Source organism: Pseudopodoces humilis, chromosome 5 (genome assembly GCF_049639895.1).
Source record: "Pseudopodoces humilis isolate 2021_Gansu_Grassland_sample_001 chromosome 5, ASM4963989v1, whole genome shotgun sequence".
NCBI classification, from domain to species: Eukaryota; Metazoa; Chordata; class Aves; order Passeriformes; family Paridae; genus Pseudopodoces; species Pseudopodoces humilis.
Window position 1 is genome coordinate 28781944 of NC_142204.1, and position 25011 is coordinate 28806954.

Here is a 25011-nt window from a genome sequence, read left to right on the forward strand (position 1 = left end):
CCCGCTCCCCGCGCAGCCGCCAGCTCAGCCGGGGCCGCCTCGGCCGCCAGGTGTCGCCGGCGCACGGGCGTCCCCGCGGCCCCTCCTGCGCCCGGAGCCGGCGGGGCTGGCTCAGTGCGAGCGGGCGGAGGCGTCAGCCCGCAGCGGGGACGCGCAGCCCAGCCCGGCTCGCCTCGGCTCGCCCCTTCCTCGCACACCCCCGCGGCCCGGCTCGGCTGACGCTCTCGGCACCGCCAGCGGCCGGCCGGGCGGTTCCCGAGCACGGCCTGCGGCCGCTCTCCGGAGGCGGCGGCGGGGAGCCGCGGCGGGGAGAAAGCTGCTGCTGCGGCGGCGGCGGCGGCGGGGGGAGCAGCCATGTTGGAGCGGGGAATAAAGTGACTTTCCTCGGGGAGGGAGCGCGGCCGGCGGTCCGGCGGACTCGAAGGCTCTCGGGCGGCGAGAGGAGGAGGGGTTCGGCTCCCGGCGGCCGGATACCGCTCCTAGGCGGAGGAGAAGGGGAAGGAGAAGGGGCAAAGGAACCGCCCCCGGACCCGCGAAGCTCCGGCGCTGCTGGTGAGTTGTGGCTGCTCATTGTCTCCCGGCCCAGGGGTGCGGGTCCGGCTCGCGAAGGGGTGTTGGCTCTCGGCCTCTCGGAGCGTGGGACGTCGCGGGGGGTGAGGCGACAGCGCGGCCCCGGAGTAGGGTGGAAGTGATGGTGGTCGTGGGAGAGCGCCCCGCGAGGGGGCCGGGGGCTGCCCGGGGAGCTCCGGGCGCGGGGAGCGCCGCTCGGCGCCCCCGGGCAGGGTCGGGCCGGGCTGCGGGGGATTTCCGCTGCCGGTGGCGGCTGGGAGCGGCTCCGCGGGGGGTAGGGAGCAGCTCCGGGAGGCTGAGCCCTCCGCGAGGGGAGCCGAGCGAAGGGAAGGGTGAGCCGGGGATGGCAGCCCCTGAGCACTGCCGGATTTTTTGGTGATCCTGTGTTCGTCACCGTCCTTTCCCCACCGCCTCCTCCTCTTCAAGCGAGGCAGCGTTCTCCTGACAGCTCTTCTCCTCGCAGCCTCCGCACGTATGACACATCGCTCCTATTGCAGGTCTCCCCCCACACGCACACCCAAAATATGTAGGTTTCAGTGCGTGGCATAAGAGTACTTCTGCTCTGAGCTTTGAGTTAGAAGCTGACAGGATACGTGAACATTGTCTGACCCTGAACTTCTGTGAACTCCTCCCTCTCCTTCCTCGCTCAGATGTGTAATGGCTTGAGATCAGTAGAGCAAAATGGTTCTCTCGAAAGGACGGTGGAAATCAGGTGGGATCATGTGTATTTTATATTTCTGTTCAAATTTATTACGCCCACCCGTGCCAGTACCGTGTTCATATGAGTGGATTAGCTCTTGCGTTAGAAGAATGCTGACCTTGATCCCCTTTGTCTCTCCTGCAACAATTTTGGTAGCTGGCTCTGGTTGTTTTAAAGTCATTGCTGTCTTTGGCACTTTGCTGATGGTTGTTAACAGTGTTACGGGTTTTACGAGCAAAACGGGGTTGATTTATAATCCAAACTCAGTAATTTGAAAAGCATCCATTTCCTTTTTTTTTTTTTTTTTAATTATGGTGAATAGTTTCTGTTCTTTTGTAATTTTAACCGATCAATAACAGCGTTCTTGTAGGTATCACGGTATAGATACAAGAGCAAGCCTGGTTTGGCGTTCTCCCATTGCTTCTCTCCCCTCTGCTTTTTTATTGTATTAATTGAACTGGAAACGATATCACCAAAGGTTAAATACTAGGAAGATGGTGGGGGGCAGAAGAAAACATTTATGAAATTAGACTCATTTATGAAATTAGATAAATTCAGATTTGTTTTTCTTATTAGAATTGGAAAGAACAGGAAGTAGGTGATCTGGTATTTTATATGCTTAAGATGTAAAAGAAATTGCCATATTGCTTTGTTGTAAGAATTCTGTATATTCACACACAGCTCTTGTTATTTACATCTGCACTTCAGTAAGTGACATGAGAGAGGCTTGTTTTGAATAATTAATGTAGAAGTAACAGATATGAAAACATAAAATCAGATGTTTGAATACGTGGTGCAGTTTTTCCTTTAAAATTGTTTGTGCTTGAAAGAACAAACTGAATTCAATTCTCCAACATAGATAAGCCATTATAATGTTAACTTGGCATTAAAAGGACCACTTAAATTGGAAAGATGAAAGCATTGGGGTTTTTTGCTGGCGTTATTTAAATACTGTTTTGACAATAATGAGTCTGACTTAAAAAAATCTTCGGGAAGAATATCACAATGAGGTTCATACCTTTTATTTGCATATTGTGCTGTGTAGCCCTGTGTTTACCCAGGATGGAGCTCTACACAAATCATGAGGTGGCTTCTGCCTACATCCGTACTGAAGAGTTTGCAAATTAAAGCCCATGTTGTCTGAAGCAAATTATAGTTTGAATGTGGGGAGTCATTTATTTTAAGCTTGGCTAAGAATGTAGTGCATTAATTGATCTTTTTAATATGTAAAATGCCACTAGCGTGTAGTGAAATACCTAATTTATAATTGCAAATATAATTTAAATTGAGAAACAGATCATGGATGTGTATTTCTCCTGAATAGCTCTGGCTTCAATTTCTGCCTAACACTGACTGCAGTGTGTAAATATGGTATAGCTTATGACAGGGATGTTAAGATGCTCAGTCTGCATGTGTTACTGTTATGATGTTGAGCTCTTACAGTAAGACTATGCAGAATTTCTTGACTGGCATAGTAACATACTGTAATATTGTAATTTCTTAAATGACTACCTGCTGCTAGGGAAAAAAAAAAAATCGTGTTTTATTCATCTTAATAAGTTTATGTCCAGCAGTATATTTGTGTAATTGCACCTAAAAAGTGCAGTTGGGAAAGGCTTTGTTGAAATATGGTTCAGTGAAGAGTCTGCATTAAAATCTTTCCATGAGTTTGCTCATGACCCCCTTTTCATGTTAAGTGGAAGCTGTTGATATTCCATGTACAAATCAGTTTCTATTTTTTGTCCAAGAAAGCTAATGAGCTGTATTTTAAAAAGTTGTGTATACTAGTTGTTTATTTATTGAATGCATTTATATGGTATGATGTGAAAATGGACAAGATCATGTCTAAAATCAAGCTCAGTAATTATAAAGCTTTTCTAGCTTAAACTTACTAAATGTTGCTTATAGTTCTTAAGTTACAGATATTTTAACTTTTTAGCTGCATGCCTTCTAATGCTTATTCTCATTTTATTTCTGCAGCAAGCATTGTATAGCTATTAAGGCAGCTGGACACCACTGTAATCAGTGTCAGTTTGGAATTTTATATAATACACTACAACTTTAGCATGTAAAAATGCTTTTAAAATGCCAAATGTTTACTTGAGAGTTATGGTTCACATCTAAAGAACAAACTAAACCAGCATATTGTTAGCAATCACTGCCTTATTTTGCGATGCACATAATTATAGCAATGGCTTTTGCCTTCTGAATGTAAGAACTGGGAATTGGGGTTTTTTTGTGCTTGTTCACATACTGATGTAGCAACTTGGATGATAGAGGTAAAAGCATTTTATATTTACATAAAGCATTTTATATTTACATATTTTAATCACTAGACAATAATTTGCTTTTAAAAAATAAGTCTAGGCCTAGGGGGCTTTTAAAATTCTCTGAATATTTTATATCCTGTTCCTTTTGGGCCCTGGTAATGTTTTTCCTCATGAAATAGGGCTTTCTCCAGGAACACCCACTAGTGGTGTGGGATGTTTGCGTTTTTTTCCTGTGTATTTTGTGAAGAGTCATGATGCACTTTTGACAATTTTTATCTGAAGAAGAATGAATGTTAATGCTTGTTGGAAAAATGACTTTTTATAATTCTGTATTGAGTACAAATTCATAGATACTCATTCTTTGCTAACCTGATGGATTGGCAATTCTTCCAGAGTTGTTGGTTTCTTGAACTTCCTTTAGCAGTGATGTCAACTGTCAAGAGTTTAGTAGAGCTGGCTAATTAGAACGTGTACAAACAGTAGTTTAAACCACCGATAGTCACAAGGAATAAACAAGATCTGTACTTGAGCTGATTTGCCAACTGGGAGCAGAAGAACATTGGGAAAGGGGAAAAAACAAAAAAGGACTTCTTTAGTTCTGTGATGCTGTTATATGGAGAGCAATGACCATAATGGGTGCATAAATCAGGTAATTTGCATTGGACCAGCTTTTGATACATCAGTCCTTGGATAGTAAGGCTTTAGCCACATCCTTGGAGATCATTATACCCTATACCTGGCTGTGTTATGAGATACCATAGGCACATTGATACTGGGAGTTGTTCTAACAGTCCTTTACTGGCATATTTGGGCTTTTGTGGTATAGTGCTTGCTTTTAAAGGATTAGAAATCTCATTCACTAGGAAACATCAGTTTATCAGGAGTGCTATGCCTAAGCACGAATGTTGGAAAAAAAAGAAATATGATAGAGCAGCATTGTTAATGCAGCAGCAGAAGAAAAAGCTGTGGAGTCACATTTTAATTTTTCAGGCAGTAAGACAGAATTATGGAAAATGATTTTAAGAAGACCGAAAAGTACCAACTTTATAACATTTTTAACTAAACAGTAAAAGGTTTCTCTTAATTTCAGGACAATTTTCTGCTCCCTTATTTCAGTAACATGTTAAAAATACAGTAAGCTGAAGAACAGTTGTATCTCATGTTTTGGTTATGAGCTTTTTGGTTTTTTTTATTTATCTTCTCTGGAATAACTAGTTTTGCATATATAGTGATGATCAGGGCTGTGTTATTACAGCAGAACAAAGAAATGACGTGTCTTTCACATGCACTCCTAGCTACAGTTCTTGCCTATCTTTGATTTTAAATTGAACTTCTTAGGTATTTTGTATAAGTGAATGTTAATCTGTGCCCTCTAATCAAATTTCATTTAATTATTATCTATACCTTGTAATTGCACTCCCTTCTCTGACTGCTGTTGTTTTTAAAGGTTCGGTAGAGTTTCACAACAGTTTCTGATTTTTAACATCTGCATGTAGTCAGCTTCACTAAGGATACTTGGATGCTTTCAGTTTCTGTTAAAGTTGTCAGAATCATGACATTCTCTTCTCTGCTTGCTGAATTAGAGCATTTTGCAGGCATGTAGCTGTAGTGAGACAATAATATCATAGTCAACTGTCATAACCTGTATAGTCTTTCAGAAATGTATTTTCCCAAGTATTTCTGACTTCCTGTTCTTATCTGATGATATGTAAGTATCTTTGTTTGGCTGTTGTTCAGGTGTGTGCAAGGCATCTTTATTCAGCAGTCATTGAAATTAACATTTTGTGAGGTTTACAGTTAATTGGTCTTTGCTGAAGTAAACATTTTTGCAAAATATGGATTACTAAGAATTACCAAAGAATATTTTCAAATATTTCATCAACAAAACCATTGTCTTTTAATTGAAAGAAGAGTGTTTGGATTAAAAAGCTATGGTCTGTAGGTTAGTTTATGAAAAACGTAAAGAAGCTGGTTTACAAAAATTTAAGAAATTGACACTGAGATCAATTAATATGATTCATAAGAAAGGCCAAATGTCTGTGATGACGAAAGCCCATGTTATTACAATTAAGTGTATTTTAGGATGAAATTGTATTCTAAGAAAGCCATTAGCCCGTTAGAAAAACTGAATAAAATGTAAGCATTTGATGTTCTTAGAATAGGTTGATGTTGATGAAAAACTGCTATATTCATAAGTAAACCAGCTGATAGTCGTATGTGGTTCTCTGAGGCATTTCTTAAGAGAACCTGAAGGTGTTAAACAGCTGTCATTGAAGTTGTGAGGTAAGAATTGTACAAGTTGGTAGGGCACTTTCTGGAGTGGAAATGCTGGTCATATATCTCAGTATGTCTAAGAACACTCATAAATTATGTGATTTTAGCACAACTAAGGTTTCATCCAGTGGTTTTAGGAGTTAGTTATATGCATAGTAATGGATATTGACAGAGTGGGAGATGAAGCAAAGAAAACAACTGTTGCTCAGCATATATTTATAGAAGACCAATCTTGTGAAACTAACGTCTGGTTCTCTTGATAAGATTAAATACTTCATGTGGTATGTTGTTGATATTGCAGAGAGGCGTCACTGAAACTTTGTACTTGGTTCTTACGTGGCATTTTGATTATGGAACTAAAATGATAGATCAAGTGACAATGTACGAAATGGTTTAAAACCCAGTGGATAATGTGAATCAAGTGGTTACCTATAAATAGTGGCTGTTACATAACTGCATGTGATGAGGGCTCCTCATCGTCAAAGTACGTTGGTGAGGAAGCCCTGGGAAACCTGCTCAGTGTCAGCTGTTGGGTATCAGCTGTTGGGTATTGCTACTAATGAAGTGAAAGTCAGTGAAAATTGCCCATTATTTCTGTAGCTCCAGAAAATTGGGAAAATCATAGATTGTGAAGAAGAGGTCATTAGCACAGGGTGGATGCTTGGGAAAATGGCAGCTTCCTGTTTGTTTATTTTATGCGGTATTTTATATCAGGCTTTAAAAGACTGGATACAGTGTAGTAACTTTTAAAATAAATTATTTATATTTGGCAACTAAATCAAATATACACAGTTATTAATATTAGCTTTTAGTTTGGGTATTTTTTCTGTAAAGGTTTGGAATGGTTTCTCATGTATAATACAGAACAGATACTAAGTGTTGATCTGCATTCAGTTTGTGGGGTTTAGGGAGAACTTTTACTTTGAAAATATAGTAATCAATAATATAATTAGTACACAGGAGGATGAAAAACAGTTATGAAATAATAGATTACATTTTTTATTTCCATCAGTTTTCTGTATGTCTTGAAATGAAGTTGAGTTTTCAATGTAGAGTTCATAAATATTCTCTGTAGGCCAAAAAAGATGTGGCTGTAAATGCATTTAACTGGGGAAAATGAAAAGGTATTTTTTCAGTCTGTCATTAGTTTATTCTCAGTGCATCTTCCCCTGTCCTTTCTCTTTGTCAGGACCTGGTTGTCATAAGCAGCAGTGGAGTACCTACGTGTGCAGGGGGGCTTGTTGCCTGCTTAGGCGCTATTCAGCCTTAGAGCTGTGTCATAAATACCGTACTAAATGGTTCAAGCGTCTGCTTGTAAAGCATGTGTCTGTTTCATAATTCACCTTATTTATGTGTGCCTGAAACCCAAATATAAAACTAAAGACTTCCTATATGACTATGAGAGACAAAGCTTGGGCTGATGTGGCCTGTGAATAACTTGGTTGCTCCACAGAAGAGTTGAACCTGGCATAACTCTGGTGCTATCACTCAAAGCTGCAGTGATTTTCCCTTTGCTGGCGGCTGCTCCCATCCCCACATTCCTGCCCTTGTACCAGCAGGTGTCTTATGACTCTGTCAGAGAGCCTGTGCAGGTTGCATTGTGTGTTTGGGTTCAACTGTACTTCCATGTTTACAGGTAAATAACAGTCACTTTCTGCAGTATCGATGGAAAAACAGCAGTTTGTAATGCTTTATTTTTTTAAATATCCTGAGCAGATGGGAGGGGAAACTTCCTGTGTACAGAGAGGAAAGGAGGTGCTCAGCTGCTAAATATATCAATCATATATGCTGCATTAAAGTCTTAAAAATGATGTGTAAAACAGCAGCTCAGAAACCTACTTTGGTACTGGGTAAGAAGGCACAGTGTGGAAATAATTACTGATATATCTTGTAAAATAGATTCTTAATTTTTAATATAGGTAGGTGTTTGAGGTGAGAGTTATGAAATTAAATAGGATTTCTGGTGTGGATATCATTAGTGTTGGACAAAAGACGTCTAAGGAAACTAAAAATTACATTTTATTTCTTGCAAATAATATTTAAAAAACTGAACTAAATAACCTGAAAATTAACTACAATAGGAGTTTGAAAATATTTGGAAGATGCCACAATAAAAAAATGACTTAACTGTAGTGTTCATGTTTTAAAATGGGCCTAGTAGTGGAGTTGTGCAGGATTCTTGTTTTGTTTCTGAAGAATGCATCACCTCGGGAGAGACAAGATCATTGGCATCACTGAAGTCACAGTTTGGATTTAAATCAGTGAAATTTACAGACACAGTGGTATTGACAATAATGACCTGTATGATACTCAGGTAAAGCAATTTCAGAGGCCATTCCAAAAATGTAACATTTTCTATAATGTTTCATTACCTTTGTAAATGTGATTCAGTAGGTTATGGCAAAGAAGGAAAATATTTTGAAGCTTACGCTATTTACCTTCGGGATTAAACAAGATAAACAGCTTAACAGTGTTCCCATTTGCACAAGTCACAGTATTTTTAAACCTGCTGCTCTTAATTCTGGGTTGTTTATCAGGAAATACAGTTAACCTAAATGTCTTTTGGATGCTTGTTTCTGATACATCTCAGTACAATTCTCAAAACCAAAAACGTTTCATCCATAAGCCAAGAAACAGTTTAAAAAGTATTTAGTCAGAAGGTGGCCTTTGGTTATTAAGCATAGTCTTTTTTTTTTTTTTTTTCCCCTTGTGGGCTGCACAAGAGAAACAACATAATGGTGTATAGTAATTAGTTTCTTCAGTAGTTATATGCCTTTTTTCTTGAAGTATGCAATTTTAGTATTTTAGAAGCAATACAAAGCAGATTATGAACTCTGAAGATATGGATTTGATATGCTTTGTTAGTCAGCTTAGTTACTAATACTTAGTATTTTAAAATGTGTTAGAGTATGCTTTGTGTCTAAAATATAAAATGTTCAGTGCTCATAATCAAGTGTTCTGAACTTGCTTTCTTTAAAGGGACTTTTTCCTTTTTTTATATTGTTTGTGGTGGTCTTACATAATAGGAGTTTTGGCTTCCTGGTATTTGTGAATATTTCTGGTAGTGGAAGAAGTAGACATTAGTTGAAGGATTTAAGTCATTAGTTGTTTCTCACTGTTAAAAGTTAATTTGGGCATGGATAGATAGCCAGTGTTCATTTTCACCTGTAGCTGCATCTAACAAAATACCTATGTTCTTCTTAATCATCTGTTTCTAGCAGCGGGTAGATAAAACCTGAAATTTATTTCAGTAAATAAATTATTCACATCTAAAATATGAATTATGCCAGATTGACTGATGTGCATTGTGCCTTATTTTTAAAATGCATGTATCTGTAACCAGTGGAGAGAAATAAGTTCAGAGGGTAATTCAAAGATCTTTTTACAGATCCACCTCTCTTTCCACATTTACCATGGAGGGAGCCCATGAGAACCATTGTTCTTGTATTACAGCATTACACTTGGAGTTGAATTAAGCACTTATTTCCAAATAATTTCTGTTGCATCAGTAAACTGAGAAGATTTGCACACCTGTCTGCATTACAAAGTTGATGGTGAAGAAGGAAGAGAGAGACTGGCTGGGGGATGGAGGCAAGCATTTCCTTACTGGTGTTGGGAAACTGTAAAGTGTCTCCAGCACTGCTGTGAAATTTTCTCTTAAGTGCCTCAGGTGCCTAAAGATGATGAGTGTCAATTCCCACTCCCTTCCACCTCCCCCATTTATGCATTTTGGTCTTTCAATATGTAAGCAATGAAACATGCATATTTTTCTTTATTCATCACTCCTGCTTGTGAGTATTTAGCATTTTAAAATTCTAGTCATGTGAGTAGTAGTGATAGTATATTTTAATATTGAAATAGGTTCCTGAAGAACTGTGTCCATGTTGTGTCTTCTGGCAATTTCAGAAACTAGGATTACAAGGACAAATAAAAATGATCTGGTTTTTTGTAGTAGAAGAATTTTGGTCTTTGAATATATGTGCTCTGTGATGAAGTAAGACAAGTGAAGATTTGAGCATATCTTACACCTGCAGGTGATGTTCATTCTTGACTTTTTAATGAGGTTATACTTCATTAAGTTAATGGTGAATTTACATATCTACATGATTGGATTGTCATATCTGCTTTTGGTAACTGGAATTGTATTTTAGTTCAGAGTTCGTTGTTTGTTTTGTGTTTTTACTTGAAAGATAGGATGTGAAATCTCTCTTCTACTTAAATTTTGAGAATGATTTCCTTGGGTTGGTTGACATTGTTTGCCAACCAAACTATGCTAGTTAGATAAATTGTTGAAGATATTTCAAAATATAACTGCAACGGGTTTTGTGTAGTGGTATTGGTCAGTTCTCATGAAAAGTAGTGCATCACTAGCTAAAAAAGTATGTAGGGGTGGATTATGCCAATTTTGGGTTGTTTAATTTGAGACTTCTTTAAGATGCTGATTTTAAGGTTATAGGTGCTGAGGATGCTTTGAAAATCAGCCTTAGTGGAGTTGTCTGCACAGACACATTAATATAAATTAACATTTATACCCATTTATACCCATAATATCCTGACAGCATCTGAAAACCTAGTGGCATAGACTCTAGTAAATATTTCTAAGAAAAAATTGCAGGAGAAGCAAAGACAGTGTACCTATAAAATACTGCTAAGCCACCTTTATACTAAAAGAATGGCCTAGCTTTTCCTGTTTCTATGGCTAGATGTTATCTTGCTCTCAGTCTGTTTATACCAATGTAAGTGAATCTAACCTGGATTATTTAATCTACTATAATGCTTTATGTCTCAATGTAGTTAATTGCATGGGGCCTTTTCCAGTCATATCTCATACCAAGCTAACATAGTATGTAACCTCACTGCTTCCAGCCATATCTGAAACACAGACTTGGAAGACAGCCCTATTAACTGTCCTATATAGGGAATGTTTTCTCCTAACTACATTTTATATGCAAGGCTTCCAATAGTAGGTTGTTAAACCCACCCCCCCACAAAGGTCTTTGTCACTGAAGAAGGAAAAAAGCCTGAAACGTCTGATAAAGCACAGGAAGTAAAATTGTTGACAGAGAAAATTCCTTTTCTGTATAGTCACTTTTATGAGAAGCGCCACTCCCCAAAGGTAATATATTTAACTGTTAGTGGATCCTTGTGATGTAATAGATTTTTTTTTTTTTTCTTGTGTTCAAAGGTTCGAAAGGGATAAAGAAAACTGCATGGATTAATATTCTTCCAAGGGTTTTTGTGGTGTTTTGCTGTGTTGTTTGTGCTACGTTCTAGTTTATGAATGTTTGCCTCTCTGTGATCATAAGAGACTTTGGAAAAATAACATGTTCTGTTTTGTGCAGAAGTGGGAGACATTTATGATGGTCTTTTCATCTTGTTTAACTCCTGTTAAACTCTTTCCAGAGTGTGCACAGGTCTTGCTTTTTCTGCTAGGTAGTAATATTCCAGTTGGATTGATTTATCATGGCTCTTTATTGGAAAGTCTAGGAAGCTTTTTGATTAAGCAGTGTGAAATACAGAAAAGCTGCACTGTTTTACAGCATAGAGATACATCTTTATTTTTAATAATGTCCCTTTGCTCTCTTTGGATGAGTAGCGCTGTTGCATTTTTGAACCAAACCTTAGGGTTAGCAGTTGGGTTTTCCTGGGTAGCAGAGAGGACAGAAGGTGTCAGAAATGGGGGAAGGAATGCATAACCAGGACCGAAAGAGCTTTTCAGGTTGGGCATGGTGTTCTGTGCACTCATCCAGAATTTTATTACTGGAGGTTGTTCACCCAGGCTTTCCTTACTCTCTTCTGGGTTTTACTACATATGTTGTGTAGAAATCTGTTTACTTAAATGATTCCATGAGATTAGTTGTACAAATTTGTACTGTTGTAATAAAGATGGAAACTTTTAGCTTCTGATAAGGGAAAGGTATGTGTGAAAACCATACAAGATTGCCATGTAGAATTACTTAATTCTTTGTCATTTCAAAGTGCTACTTAGGGACAGTCTATCTATTAAATGGAAGAGGGTTTGATCTTGAATTTTGTTTTCTAAATGGTGTGCTATCTAACTGTTAACTTGAAACAAGTAAAAGGAGGAAATATGACATAGTAAAAAGTAATTAAATTAATAGAAAAGAGAAAGGTAGATGGATAGGAGATTCTGACCTTGTAGAAAACAGGAGGTATTTAACAGTATATAGTAAGCATTAGTAGGCCTTTGTTTTGCTTAAGGAGTCTGAAAGTAACTCCACTAAACGTGACCTATTTTTAGATTTTGGACTACTTAAGATCTTATTTATGATGTATTTGGAAGTGTTCTTACTTGAAAGGTGCAAGGAAAATTTCAGGTATTTCCTTAGTGAAACTTTCCTGTATATTGAGAGGAGGAGGTTTAAAATTGCAGTTCTGTGCCTGGGTGAAATTTATATGTAGCAAATGAGATGTAAAGAAAGGCAACCACATATTCTTCACACATGCAAGAGCATGTTCTGTCAGCACTTTCTGCAGTTACTTTTGTTGCACACTTCATGATTAGTTAATGTGTGTTGGGCATGTTATAAATGCATGTCTGGCATATCAGAATAAGATTTATACTGTGTAAATCATAAATACTTCATTCAATATTTTCACTGCTCATTACCCAGAATTGTCTAGCAGCACTTGAGAGAGTAAATGAATTCTCCTAAGACCTAAATGCTGTCATCAGCAATATCTCTATGTTTACATTCTCAGCTGCATGGACCACTTTTTGAAATTACCTGCTGTGTGAATAAAGAAAAAGTCTTTGTCATGCTAAAGTAGAATTTTAATACAAGTGCTAAATAAATTAAAAACACTGTTCTTTTCTGAAAGAAATTGATGTCTCAAATTTAGATATCCAGTCTCAAAACAGCAGTATTAATCATCTAGTTGGGATAAAGAGAAAGTTGCTTTTAAACGGCTTTTGGTTGTTATTCAAAGTTAATTGTTTATTTTAAAGGGGGAAGTGAACTTTCTTGGTTTGAAATGGTGAACAATGCTAAAATTAACCTGATCTGAAGCATGTGATGCACTGTTTAACAAAATGATGCAGTTCAATTTAGGATCGTTTAGGAAAATAACAATGTCTTCTAGGTGTTTTTATTTATACAGTCAGATCAACATAAATAATCTGAATTAAAGCCAGAGTTTGAGTCTTTATCACAAGAGGTCATGCCTCTGTAGGAGTACTGGAAGTGACATTCCCGTCCTGGAGGGTATGAGACTGACTGAGTCAGGGCATGGTGGGGACTGGGCTCTTCTTAGTCTGACGGTGCCATGGAGAGTGATGTGACCACCAGGGCTTCTCTTCTGTGCCTCTAGCGGGTGCATTTTTAAATGATAAAACTAGCTTGCTACTTTAAAGCTCGGAAAAGCATCTTAAATTGTTGCTTTAATCCTTTTCTTTGAACTAGTGATACCTGGTGCATTGCTGAGTTCTTGTTCCTTTCTGTATTCTCACTAACTTGATCATTTGGTCTTCCTAACTGGCAGACATATACTCAGTTAAAATTTAGTGTTGGCACTGATGTAAAGAGATGTCTAGGAAAGAGATGAGATTGAGAGTAGTGTGAGCTACAGGAGAACAAACATTCATTTGCAAGGTATTCACCTGTTTGAGCTATACTTGTTTTAAGGATTAAAAAAAGGTGTGGTTTAAGGGTAGAAAAGCTTTGAAGCAAATACCTATTTGCTGTTACCTCTAAATGTCCTGACTAGGTTATGTACTGATATGGATGGGATCCCATTGTGATTAAAAACTTTATTAGTTAACTCTACCTGTCTATATGAAAGATAGCAGATCTGTGTTACTCTGACTTCTGGCTTTAGTTCATAAAGCTGTAATGTGAGGCACAAAAATGTTGCCGATTTTTACCTGGTATTATCCCCCTGCTGTTCTACAGATACAGCATAAAAACTGATTCAATGTTCTAGATGCTGGTAAATGTTTTTATTTATAAAACCTGGATAGGAGTATGCATGTGTTTGTTTCTTAGTAAAAGAAACTGAAGCTGAACCAACTTGAATAAATTCTTTTTTTCCCCTACTGCACTCTACATGAGGTTGAAAATAACTTGCTTTAGCCTTGTCCCCACACCATGTTTTCTGTCAATGTGGTGGTCATGAAGGTAGAGTAGTGATGGCCTTTTCCATCACCTGATGGTCCAGGACGGCTTTCCTCCCCTGCAGACTTCAAAGGACTCCCATGATAGGAGGAGGTAACACAGCGTGGTAAATATGTTGTGGTTTTCTCTCTGAGTGGGAGTTTAAATTAATGACATTTAGAAGAGTTCATGTTTAGTCATCCCATTTTGTTATATGAATTATTTGCTGCAAAGCTCTTTCCTGTGTATGCTCATGGATCTAAGCACTAATGTGTCAGACTGCTGTTCATCAGACCTATGCATTCCAAAAAATGGCACGTTTTCAGTTTATCCTCCAAGATGCTCTGCAAAGTGCATGTAGTGTACTGCAGAACAAAGGGAGATCCTTAGGTCTTTTAGTTGACTTGGTGATTAGATTAGCTAGTCCTCATAGAGGATGCTTTGACTCTGGTCAGAAATGAAGTGAAAACCTGTTCCTTACAAGCCTTATTAATTCTACTCTTACACCTCATGCATAACCTCATCTTGTTTTAATAAATGTCAGCTAGTGTAATACATAATTAAATTGTTTTGAACCATTTCTCAATTATCATAATAAATGGTGAAACAAACTCTGTCAATCCTTTAAGTCATATCAAAACAAGCTGTTTTTTGGACTTATTGTACTGTCTTAAGGAAATACATCAATGAGAATTTTTGCTGAAGGTTTGTAAACCATGAACTGCACAAGAAATTAAGCTTCAGAAGCTTATTGAGATGTAGATAAAGTAATAATGTTCTGATAGTAGCAGACTCTGATCCCTATCCCTGCTTTTATTTTATTGTGAAGTACAAGGGGTTCAGCATGGTATTTACAGCTGGATTTGTTTCTTTACACCTGAGAACAGAAAGTTTAGCTTTAGGTGTCAAGCTAGTAGATATGACAGGCGATGTCTGTTTCAATTCTTTGCCATCCTTTTTTTTTGTTTTATGTTCAATTTGTTCTGTATAACTGTTGAGGAAATACAGTAACATTTATTTCAAAGGGTTGATACAAGATATTTTAAGTGCTTATAAGTCCTCGGGTTTGGCTTACAAAGTTTTCTTGGTCTCTGCATATGCTAACTGCAGTGGGATGCCACATATATAGTTTATACACGTATAGTTTATTTCATTAATCTTTGGATTGGGGGTTTTTATCTCAAGTCTTCTACCAAATGAAAGTTTACTACTGCATTTTGGTATTTTACATCATCTTGCAGGGATATTCATGAGCCTTTATTAGGTTAATTTTCTTTATATTGGAAGTTCTAATCAACTGAAAGTATTTTCTGCTTGAGTTTTGTACTTGTTTATAACTCTGTCATATTTCAGTAGTAAGCAAGAGCTAATCTAGTGCGCAGAGAAGCAGGATACCTGGTTTGTGTAACTGTTGTAAGAGATTTTCACAGCATGTGGCAGTATATGTAGCAAGAATAAGCTTAAAAAGAGTTTGTCACAACTTTACTTTGTAAATCAGATCTGAATATTTAAAATGCAAACTTAGTGATAAATTTATATTTCAATAACTAATCAATGTTAATAGTGTTAACCCTGTAGAGGGGAGATTCTTTGATAGAATTATAGAGGTTTTTATTTTAAAGTCTTGTTAGAGTGGTAAAGAAGTTGGATGATGGATGTGGGGGAAAGGGCAGCTCATACAGATCAATCAGTCTTATTCCTAGGGCATCCTGATTCTGTCTGTCACTGACATTCAGCATGTGAACTCGCCATTTATTTTCCTCTTGATGTCTAATTTGAGACAAATAGCTAATTTTTTAAATTTTTTTTTTATTCCAAAGCTTAAAGCTTTTTCTATCAGGTTATAAGATAGTTCTATGTTTAGTTACTTTCCTTCAGAAGTTAACTGTGTGACTTCATTAATTGTTCTTTGTTAAAGAGGGAAGTTGCTCTTCAGCAGTTTTATCAGCTGCAGTATAAATGTATGTGCATGAGTGCTGTCCTCTGCATGCATCTGAGATCTGCAAGCTGCATGTAGTTGTATTTGCAGGTTCAGTATTTTTTCCTTAGTCTCTCATACTTAATGAAGTTCTTCAAGCTTATTACAGGTACAGATTAATTCTTGGGAAGATAATTGATCTGTATCTACAGAATTTTTTATGTTGTATGTGGGAATCATGCTATGTTTGTTACAAGGACCTGATTAAAGTTCATGGAAGCATATAATGGGGAATTAGGTGTTGGGAAAAGAGGTCCCTCTATGCTTGGTTTGTTTCAGATTTGCTTTGGTAGTGTTTGACTGTCTTTGCTTTTATGCTGTCAAAATGTCATTATTTGGATCTTTCCCAATGTTTTTATTCAAGGGATAGGAAACAGAAGGGAAAGCACTAATTGGGATGAGTCTAGGAAACATGCTCTGAATACATGTACAGCATTTGTGCTTTCTTAACCAGATTTCCAGCATGTGAGATGTGTGATGGCAGAGGCATTGTTGACAATGTAGTTACATCTCATAGGGAGTCCAAAATGTATTTTCATCCCTATTGCCACTAAAGCAAAGTGTGTGTATTTCTCCTTAGTGAGGTTCTCTCAAATTCTTGCTTTATAAAGAGGAGCTTCTCTTGTTAGTTCATGAGTAATGGCTACATCCTACTATCTCTTTTGTCAGCAGAGGGTAGGATTTCCTCCTACACCCAAGGAAAAAAGAGAAAATTAGAAAGTGATAGAAGCTAAAATCAAAATAAATGTGAGAAGAAATAGGCCAGATTAATCACTGATTCTGTAAAACTGCAGTTCTTTCTTTAGGTGAGAAAATAACTCTTTTTCAGGGGACCAGGCAACACCTATGTTGCTGGGCAGAGGGTACTTACATGTATTGATGTTACACATTTGATTAAAGTAGAATGGAAAACTACCTGCAGTTCTGAAGCACCTGGTACCTTGGTTGCTTCACTGGAAGAGGCTAAGGCGCTTAAAAACTCAGTAAAATCTGAAACTGTGAAAACTTGCATTTCTATTTGTGCCTCAGCATAATTGTGAGGGCAGTATAGGTGGCAACAATTTAAACAAAAGCATGAGGGGAAATATTTTGTGGTGGATTGTGTATCTTTTTCATTATCTTCTGTGTACTGCAGTCCTGCAGCAGTGATACCTGAGCTGGCTATAGAGCACTTGTTGTGCTCACTGCTACTGGCAGAAGCCTTTCATTGGAAGTGGTTGCAGAAAATGTTATAAAACTTTCTATGAAGTCTTACCAGTTGTCTCCCTCCATGACTTGAAGTTTTTTATTCCCTGCAGGTTTAAAAACCTTTCACTTTTCAATGTTCCATTTAACTTCAACATTTGGAGACTGGAGTCTGATTTATTTTTTTTTTTCCCAACAGTTAATCTGTTTCATTATCTGTGACAGCAAGTGGTCAATGAATGGTTATTTCCCCCTCACCTCAACAACTTGTTATACCATTTGAAGTACAGTCTAAATACAATAAAAATAGCCCATGTCATGCTGAAGTTGACATGTTTGCTGAGGCTATGCAAAGCAAGAGCTTGTTTGAAAACAAGCTCTTGTTTGTTGGATTGTCATCACCGGCTATCTATCATATTACAAGTTTTCAAATCTAAAATGAAAGTACTCCACTGTCATTTCAGTCCTGAAATGTGCAGTATCAAAATGTTACATGGGGTGTAATTTTTGGCAATCCTTTAGATAAACCTTTCACTCCACTGTTGTTATGCTAGTAAGGTTTTTCTTGTGGGGGTAGACAGCTTAAAACAAACTTATTAGGGAAGTGTATGAGCTTAAGTGGTCAGGATCTCCATTTGAATCATTGGTAAGAGTTCTGTTAGACAGGTAGTGTGGCATTGCTGATACTACTGAATGAGAAAATTGCTTACAACTCCTTGCCTGTAAACCAAGCCTTTGTTTTTTGGGTTTTTATTTTTCCTTCTCCACCCCCACCCCCAAATCTGGAAAGCCAGGTAGTTGGAAGCCATTTTTGCCTTTTTCTTCTTTATTTATTTGTTAGCTTGGTTTTTTTCTTTTTCTCTAGACAGTAGTCCACAAGCATAATGGCTTTTAGCTTTAGTTGACTTTCATATTGGCAGTCTAATGGCAAGATTTAGATGTAAGTTTATATAGAAAAGACAAATAATACCAAAAATAGAGGGAAGAAAACGTATTCTTTTGGATTTTTTTTTTTAATTTATTTAGATTCAGAAAACTCCTCATATTTTTAAGGATGAGGTGAAATATTAACACATTTCTGTTGTTTTTCCAGTCTATATGATAATTATTGATTCTTGGGAATCAGTACTTTGGCTGAATATTTTGAGAGTTGATAAATTGATTGAATATTTCAGATTTGCTAAATTACAAGATTTGCAAGTTACAGATTTTCACTGGCAAAACTAAATCAAATGTGATCTTTATTTTTCACAATAATTTGATTGTGTATATCTTTGCTATGATCCCTATTAATTTCTTCAGTTCTTTTTTACAATAACTTACTGGACTCATGTTTAGGAACTTCAGAAAAATGATATGATTTCTTACGTGTTTCCTACGTATCCTGAAAAGGGTAAGATTTCCTACGTAATTCGCTCAGCAACTCTCAGTGTTAAAAATAGATCTGTGAAATTCTTCCCATTTTTTGGCAATTTTTCATTTGTAATGGTGCTGTTTTGGTTACTTTTATTTCTAATAAAAATTTATAGCTGATATTTAAACAAGCTATGCTAGCATGAAAGTGGGAATTTTTAAAATCAAAGCTGGGGGGGGGGGGGAAATTGTAAAAATATTTGTCAGGATTTGAGCCTTAGAGAAAGAGTAGTTAATTTCTGTTGCTTTCAGTAAGAGCCTCTCACAGATTAGTGTTTTGTTCTTTTTATTTCAAATCTTCATTCTAGCTTTTCTTGTTTCACTAAATCTATTTCTTTATATCCAGAAAGGTTACCTTCAGCAGTTCAGGAGAACTTAATCCCTCGCCTATCTAGTGCAATCAGAAATAAGCTTTGACACACAAGGAAGAGTAAGCTAAACAGCAGAAATGCATATTAAAGTACTCTTACATAAGGAGGGTATTTTTAAATGATGCTGTCTTAGTGGTGTGGATTTTGTAAAAGCACTCATGGTCTTGTAAACAGATGCAGTTAAAAAAACAAGACTGTCGTCTTAAGCATGAGAATTTTTCTGTAGAGATCATGGAGGGCTGAGCGACTAAATCCATTGTCAACGTTCTCTTTCATTTTACTTGAAATGTTGGAGGGTTATTCACTGGGGGGTTTTGTTGTAGTTTTTACTTCATAGCCAGATTCAACTTGAATGCAATTTTCAAGAGCTTTCACAACTTCCTTTTTTTGATGCTTTTATTAAAATAAGAAAAAAAGGAGAGAAAAGATGAACCTGCAAAAAAACTTCACTACCTTGAAGGCATACTGATTTCAAGATTCTGAAAATGCTTCTCTGAGCGGTGTCCATTATAATGGAATCTGGATCAGACTAGGAGCACCTGTAAAATGCATTTACTTTCTTCTGTTGTTATAATAGCAAGATGTGAACTTCATCTGTGTCCTGAGCTGCAGCCAAAGCAGTGCAGCCAGCAGGATGAGGAACGGGATTCTGCCTCTGCTCTGCTCTGCTGAGACCCCACCTGCAGGGCTGCATCAAGTCTGGGGTCCCAGCACAGGAAGGACATGGACCTGCTGGAGAGAGTCTAGAGAAGGGACACCAAGATGATAAAAGGGTCGGAGCACCTCTCCTGTGAGGAAAGGCTGAGAGAATTTGGATTGTTCAGTCTGGAAAAGAGGTTCTGAGACAACCTGATTGCAGCCTTCCAGTACCTGAAGGGATTCAGTTAGAAAGATGAGAGATGTTTCCAGGGGCGTGTAGTGAAAGGTCAAGGGGGAATGAATGAAAATTAAGATTAGTTTTAGATGAGATACTAGGATGAAATTACTTGCTGTGAGGATGGTGAGGTACTGGAACAGGTTGCCCAGAGCAGCTGTGAATGCCCCTTTCCTAGAAGCGTTTGAGGTCAGGCTGGATGGGGCTTTGAGCAGCATGGTCTAGTGAAAGGTATCCCTTCCTATGGCAGAGGAGTTGGAACTAGATAATTTTTAAGGTCTTTTCCAACCCAAACCATTCTAAGATTCATAGAATCACAGAATGACCTGTTCTGTAATTCTGAATATGGCTGTAATATTTGTTGATGCTATTGAAAAAGTTAAAATAATCATAGACTAGGTAATGGGGGGAAAGATGGAAAAAATGGATTCTAAAAGAGCATTCATAGTTTATGCTTTGATGTCAGGCTAGTAACTGAATGTATAGCTAGGTAAGCAATCCTGAAAATTGTCGGGAAAAATGGGAATGTTTTTGTATTGTTGACTTATTGACCACTTTATTCTGTTCTTTGATTTTAATCTGTAACATGTTTCATGTTGCAGTTTCTTGAAAACTTAAATCCTAGCAGTGAAATCCCAGTTTGTCTACTGGATGACTTAAATAATCCCTACAGGAAGCTGAGGATTGATACATATATTTATCCAGAGCAAATCCTTCTTCTAAGATTAGTTTATAGATAGATTGTTTACATTATTTTCTTTCCAGAAGTACTGTTTTTGACAGTATGCTTTTCAACAGTGGGCATGCAAGCACAGTGAAGTTACAATTCTTTTTCATATTAATATTTTTCTTGTTAAATGTATCCATTTGTGGCAAAATGAGACTGTCCACTTCCAGGGATGAAGTAGTTGGTTAATGTGTCTACACTGCTCTATATTTTTTCCATCTATTCTTTAGCCATACCTGTTCATATGTATTATGATAAAATACTGCAAATGCTTCAAATAACTGCATCTTCAATAATAATGCATTTATTTCCAAGTAGTCTTGTTGTTCATTTGCTGAAGTTAAAATAGTTTTGTAAAATGTGAAGCATTGAGAAAATAAACTGAAAAATCATCAGTGATGGCCATATAGCCCTTTGCTGTAGTATATTACTTTTCACAGTCAAGAAGAATCAATCTTGCTTCCAAGAAATGAATTCCTCTATTAATATGTATGCTTAAGCAGTGTACTGTTGTACAACTGTTAGTGTATTCATATTTTATGGATTCAAACGAAAATTCTTTGCAGGTTAGTAGCTTATTGTATCAGAAATTTCAGTTGTAGTTGCTTCAAAACCAGATATAAATATGCATTGTGACAATGCTGAAATTATGTAAAATATCAAATGTTCCTGTCAAATTGGCTGAGTCATATATTTCTCTTAACTTTTCTTTTTTTGTTATTTCAAATTTAAGGAGCTGTTTTGCAGCATACAAGACAATTAGAAATAGCAACTTCACTATTTTTACTTTGAATAGTTTCTACTGCATGAAATTTAAGTTGGCCATCTAAGGTAGAAGACTGGACACAGATGGCAGAATAATGGCTGGCTAGGGATCTACTTCATAGTTTAAAGGAGTACTTTAATTTTACAGGCAAGGAAGTCTAGTTTTAAAAACAGACTAGAGGAATTAATTTTTTAGAGCAAGCAGTTTAAGAGCAAAAGAATACATGATATTAAAACAGAACAACTTTCAAGTGCTATGCCTTTGCTTTAAAATATATCTGATTTGCCAAAACCAGTAAATTTATTTGCAGTACACATTGAAAATTTTACCTAGACAGTGTAAGTAAGGAGTTGGCATACTCCTGTGTTTCTTACTCTGTGAAAGAGTTGGCTTTCGGCTTTGCGCTGGCATCCTCATAAATCATAGCTCTATTTTTGATGTTTCTGAAAAGGAAAGGAATTGTTGGTTTACCTGCAGGGGATGAGTTACAGTTCCGTTAAAAAACAGTTTTGAATATTACCTTATTTCTGAATAAAAGACAATTCCTCTTTGGGTTTTGAAGACCTTTGATAACTTTAGACTTTATTCTCTATTTCAGTTTCTCATGGCCTGACTTCTTATTTCATCACACTTTTGGGCTTTCCACCATTTTTGAGGATGGAATAAATAAAGAGAGTACCAAACTGGAGTTTGCATAATGTATTTTTCTCTCTGAGGGATGAAATCAATTTCTATGGTATCAGTAGTCATCATTCCTTTGACTAAATGTTCAGATGATTTTTAGAAGATAGCAACACTTCATTGACTTAAGGCTTCCTGTTCACAGTAAAGGAAACCAGAGATCTTTGAAGTATTGGAGATCTTGTGTGGAATTTCCTCTTAAAGATTAAAACTCGACATAGGCACTTAAAGATTCACTTATTAGATGAGGCAGATCATTAACATATTTTTCAATAGGTTGAAGATATATTATCACTTTTATTCTTTCTTGCATTATTTTTATAAGACTTCACAACTACGAACTAGCCCAAACCTTGTCTTACAGTTTTTTATGTCCTTCTTAGGAGTGATTTCTGAAGGAACAACCCCTTGAGGCTTCATAGAGATCTGACTAATTTTGTAAAGTTAAATTAAAAACAAAAATCATGACACTGAGGAAAAGAGAAGAATGGTATCTTGACTGAACAATTCTTTTTCCCATGCAAGGCAGAGGCTTAGTTTCAAGATGGTCTTGGTTCTGAAACTTAGAAGTGGTTCTTGAACTTCTTTTATTCTTGAAAAGACTTGAAAAATGGGTAAGTGAAGATTTGGAAAACAGAAAATTTCGTATTTTACTATAAAATTTCATGAGCTGATAGGAACTTTTCAAAAGTTCCATTTGCAAATGAAATTTAAAGCAAGGCTTTAAATGTGGTAGGTTGGTCTAATGGTTCTTAGGGAAGTTGATGAGAGTTTTCATGTCTTCAGTGGGAAAATAATTAAGTTAAAATAGAAATTTAAAAAAGGAAAAATTTTACTCGGGGTGGGGAAAGACTTTTTAAAAAAAAATTGCAAAATAAGAATGTTAGCCCATAAGTGGACTTCTTTCAAATCCTTGTTTCTTTGATGTGTGAAATAAGGCTGCTTAGGCAGCCATAGGGTTTTGTGGTTCCTGTTTTACTCCGGAAAGCTGTCAGTACAGTTCTCTTTTTGCAGGCTCCTGTACCTCGTCACAGCTGCACCTCCAGCAATAGCGGATTTGTTCATTAGTCTCCCTGCAGAATCACCCATCGGTGAAAACTTGATCCAGGTCAAGTGTAAGCAAATAATAACACTTCTGTTGACTTGATCAGAACATGCAACAATGCTGCTTTTCAGCTTTGTGGTGGCTGTGGTAGCACAGTTGATCCTCTGTTCACTGTAGGTTTGAATCAGAGTTACACTTACAGTGTTTTGAACAAATTCATACAGAAAAGCTGGAAAACTCTGGTGTTATGCATCATGTGAATGTGTGGGCTTTTGATCTAGTAATTAGACAGCCTAATACCCAGTTTACTGTCTTGAAATGTAGATCAAATCTCTGTCGTTTTCCCTCTTTGTTGGTGAACTTGTTGCAGCTTACTCCAGTAATTTCTCTCACGTCTTTTTAATGCCTTGTGAATCTTCTCTCTACTTCAGTTTCTCCTCGCTTCTCATTTCAATTTGCATCTGTCATTGCCCAGTACAGTTCTATGCTCAAACTTCATTCTTCAGTGCTCTAGTTGTTTTATCATGGAAGCATTAATATATGTTTAGCTTTAGAATTTGTTTTATTTTAGTTTTTTTAATTGTGGATTCCCGAGTAACTTTCCTATCAAGAACAAATTTTTATGCACTGCTTCACAGTCTTTTTTTAGTAAATGTTTAAGTATTGGTATGATACTAACAATGAAAATAGGTGATTCTTTTTTTCTTTTCCCTAAGAGTGCATAGTGATAGGACATAATTTCTCTTCAATAGCTTATGTTATGGTATCATGGAATTGAAGACTGATAAACTGAAAGACAATTGAAGTAGGTTTTATATAAATCATAATGTGGACAGCAAAGTACAGGCTGAGCTGTTAAAGTGAACATCACAATGAGGTTAGGACTGTGTTTAGATCATTATAATCTGTGCAGTTTTATATGTTTACTTGGTTGCTTGCCACCTTCAAAGATTTTTGTTCGAGATTTTGCTCAATTTCTTTTGTTTGGTTAGTTTCAGCAATAGTATACTAACATAATGTATATTTTTACTTGTTATTTCTCTGGAAATTGAATTTTTTTTTTTTTAGCAAGCCCTGTTTAATTTAGCAAATCTGGTCTTGATTCTTGGGAACCATCTTCACTTTCATCAACTTGAGTATGTTTTGTATTTTTTGTATAAAGCAAAGGTGATTATGCTTCTACTGCAATTCATCAGACAGAAGGAACTTCTTGCCTGCCACATGTGCTGCCATCAAGTTTCTTCTACTGCTCTAAGAAAACTAATGAATTCAGAAGGGAAGTACTTCATAACCACATAACAATTTGTGTCTGTTTTATCTTCATTCACGATAAATGGCTTCATTTTGGTCCCTGCTTCCAACAGTAGAGATAATTAAGTTGTGAAGATCCAAGGCTCTCTTGATTCTGTACGATCATAGAATGGTGTGGGGTTGGAAGAGACCTTAAGGATCATCTACTTCCAACCCATCTGCCGTGGGCAGGAATACCTTGAACTAGACCAGATTGCTCATGGCCCCATCCTGCGTGGCCTTCAACACTTCCAGAGGTGGTCCTCAAGTTCTCTGAACAACCAGTTCTGGTGCCTCACTGCCCTTACAGTAAAGAGTTTCTTTGGACTGTTTAATCCAAATCTGCCCTCCTTCAGCTATAAGGCCATTCTCACTTGTCCTATCAATACCTGCCACTGTTAAAAGTCCCTCTCCATCTCTCTTGTAGGCCTTTTTTAGGTATTGGAAGGTGCTAAAAGGCCTCTCCAGAGCCTCTTCTTCTCCCAGCCTTTCCTTGTAGGAGAGGTGTTCTGGCCCTCTGGTCATCTTGGTGACCCTCCAATGGACTTGTTCCAATAGGTTCACGTCTTCCTTGTGGTAGGGGCCTCAGAGCTGGATGAAGCACTTCAGGTCTCACCAGAGCAGAGCAGAGGGGGAAAGTCCCTTGCCTTGCCTTGCTGGCCTCACTGCTTTGGATACATCTCAGGGTACAGTTGGCTTTCTGGGTTGCGAGTGCACATTGACAAGACTCATTGAGCCTCTCATTCACCCACA

General features: G+C 37.4%; 1 protein-coding gene across 3 annotated transcripts in view; it reads left to right on the forward strand.

The window, feature by feature from the left end:
* Nucleotides 1-228: 228 nt before the first annotated feature.
* CDK17 (cyclin dependent kinase 17) overlaps nucleotides 229-25011 on the forward strand; it is a 91042-nt gene continuing 66259 nt past the window's right edge. Inside the window, exon 1 of one of the 3 annotated variants that reach the window (XM_014248944.2) lies at nucleotides 229-552. The gene's annotated coding sequence lies outside the window, so the exon portion shown is untranslated. Of the gene's footprint in view, nucleotides 553-1062; nucleotides 1283-25011 lie in introns of those variants that run through there. The other 2 variants (XM_005519444.3, XM_088054850.1) reach the window with 2 other exon arrangements.